This window comes from Tenrec ecaudatus, chromosome 8 (genome assembly GCF_050624435.1).
Source record: "Tenrec ecaudatus isolate mTenEca1 chromosome 8, mTenEca1.hap1, whole genome shotgun sequence".
Lineage (NCBI taxonomy): Eukaryota > Metazoa > Chordata > Mammalia > Afrosoricida > Tenrecidae > Tenrec > Tenrec ecaudatus.
In genome coordinates, this window is record NC_134537.1 from 64,887,812 (window position 1) to 64,891,066 (window position 3,255).

Below are 3,255 nucleotides of genomic sequence, written 5' to 3' on the forward strand. Positions count from 1 at the left end.
TGGAAAAACATTCATTATATTTTTAAAAATGATTTTATTGAGGGATCATACAACTCTTATCACAATCCATACATACATGAATTATGTAAAGCACATTTGTACATTCATTGCCCTCATCATTCTCAAAACATTTGCTTCCACTTAAGTTCTCATTTTCTCCCTCCCTTCCCAATCCCCCTCCCTCATGAATCTTTGATAATTTATACATTTTTATTTAGTCATATTTTACACCATCAGATGTCTCACTTGACCCACTTTTCTGTTGTCCACCCTCCAGGGAGGATATTATATGTAGATCCCTGTAATCGGTTCCCCCTTTCTACCTAGCCCTTCCTCCACCCTCCCGGTATTGCCATTCTCACCACTGGTCCTGGATTCCTTGTGTTTCCATTTCCTATCTGTACCAGTGTACATCCTCTGGTCTAGCTAGACTGGTAAGGTAGAATTGGGATCACGATAGTGAGGGGGGTGTGGGAGGGAAGTTAATAAGAACTAGAAGAAAGTTGTATGTTTCATCGTTCCTACCCTGCACGCTGACTTGCTTGTTTCCTTCCCTAGACCCTTCCATAAGGGGATGTCCAGTTGCCTGCAGGTTGGCTTTGGGTCCCCACTTTGAACTCCCCCTCATTCACAGTGATATTTTTTTGTTCTTTGATGCCTGACTACCTGATCCCTTTGGCATCTCGTAATCACACAGGCTGGTGTGCTTTTCCATGAACGTGGGCTTTGTTGCTTCTGAGCTAGATGGACACTTGTTTACCTTCAAGCCTTTAAGACCGTAGACACTATATCTTTTGATAGCCAGGCTCCATCAGCTTTCTTCATAACATTTGCTTATGCACCCATTTTGTCTTCAGTGATTGTGTCAGGATGGTGAACATCAAGGAATGACAGTTTAAGAACAAAGTATTCTTGCATTGAGGGAGTATTTGAGTGGAGGCCCAATGTCCATCTGCTACCTTAATATTAAAACCTATAAGTATAATAACATAGATCTATTTTCCCATCCTCATATAAATATATTTACATATATACAGTAGTGTATTTAGACCTCTATAAATCCCCTTTGTCTCCTAGCTCTTTCCTCCATTTCCTTCCATTTTCTTCTTGTCCCACTCTGATGCTCAGCCTTCATTTGGGTTTCAGAAATTCCTCTCGGTTACATTACTGCTGATCACACCCTACCAGGCCTCCTGCACCCTCCTCCCCACCACTGATTTGGGTCGCATGTTTTTCCCTTGTCCCTGGGTTTGTTAACACCACTTCCTTTCCCCCCACCTCCCCAACTCCCATGTCCTCCCGGAACTGTTGGCCTCATTGTTTTCTCCTCCAGATTGTTCATCCAGCCTGTCTTATTTAGCCAGATCTGCAGAGATAACAACATGCACAAAAACAAGACAGAGCAAAACCAAGCAACAAAAGAAAACCAAACAAAAAGCCAATGACAAAAACAAAACAAAAACACCACCACAACAAAAAGAAAAGCATGTAGTTAGTTCAAGGACTGTTTCCATTATCTTTTAATTCCATATTTCCATTAATTTGTGAAGCCTCCTTGTATATATACAAAGCTATGTAAAGCTACAAAGCTATGTAAAGAAGTTGTGCAGTAAGGGTTCCAGTTCACACGCAAGAGTTTATTCTCGATCACATGTAAACATGAATGTGTGGTTAGTGGACGACTCTAGAGGAATTATCTCAGTGATATGTTTGTTTTCACCCTGTTGGTGTACCTTCAAGGAAACACGCCCACTCGAAACAATGGTGTCATCTTTGGAGAATTCCCCAAATTAATCATTTTATAACAGGATACAAGACAAGCACAAATACTTACAGTGAAGAGAATTTTAAGAAATTTTTTAAAATCTACCTTTGTGAGAAAAAAATCAAGAAGGTACATCTTGATATTTTTGTATATTATGACAATGCATCTTCTCATTCTTCCAAATTAATAAGGGTTCTTCTATCAAATTTTCTTGGAAATTACTTTAAGTTCCTGATCTTGTCTTTTTAGACTCTTTTTTGTTCCCTAAATTTAAATAATATTGTAAAGAAACAATTTGAGTCCCTTGAGGATGCCAGAACTGCTCTTTTGATTTGATGTGAGTGAAGGGTTAGAAACAGGCAAAGATCATCCTCAATGTATTCATCTATTCTAAAGGATATATTGAGAATCAATAACTTCATGATCAGATATGTTTTGTTTAATCAAGGTGTATATGATTTTTTGACAATATTTTGTGACCTTCCCTCATATTAGTAATATGGATTAGTGAAATATATATGAAATAAATATGAAGATATAAATAAATATATATATACATATGAGTAAATGCTTTCTGTTTTCAAATGAGAATGCATGGATAAATATTTTTCACATACCTTAATTCTCTAGGTTAATTGCCAATACTGCTCCACACTAATAATTTGTTTCTAGTGAATTGCACTAATAAAGAAAACTATGAGATATGACCTCAACAGTTTTCCTATTTCTCTAATGTATTGTGCTCTACACTTCCTCCTCACTCACGGACTCTCTTGTCATCTGACATATATATATAGACAGTTGTGAGAAATCTACTGTCAGACTATTTTTCATATTAACAGCATACTTCTGGCATAATGAAACACTTTTCTGATGGTTGAAATTATTTGTCAACTTGGCAGGACCCTGATTCACAACAATTTGAAAGTTATGAATTGATGCATTTTTATCCATTATATAAGGGTATAATTTGAAGTTATGTAATTGTGGAATCATTATCCATTTTATGATCTGATGTAGGCATCATCTATTTTTTTCCATAATGGCAATGCATACATAATAACCTGAATTTTGAGTCCATCTTTCTTGATAAATGAGGAGTGCGTGTTCTTCATAAATATATGCAGTCAGTTAAAATTACACACAAACATATAGACAAGCAGCTATATGCTTGTCTGAACTGTGTAATAAAAATACATGAGGTGACCTTGAGAAACACCACAGATGCAACATAGAGATCCATTTACTCACTTATCAACTATCTACTTATCTGATATTTTGCATTTACTACATATTATATATATATAATATGTAGTGTATATATATATATATATATATATATATATATATATATATATATATATATATATATATATATATATATATATAATTCTTTCTGATGATCTAGGCCCCATAACAGCTGTGGTAAGGTACCGGACAGCCGCCATGTGCCATTTCCAATGCTGCACCAGAAATCCCTAAGACAATTG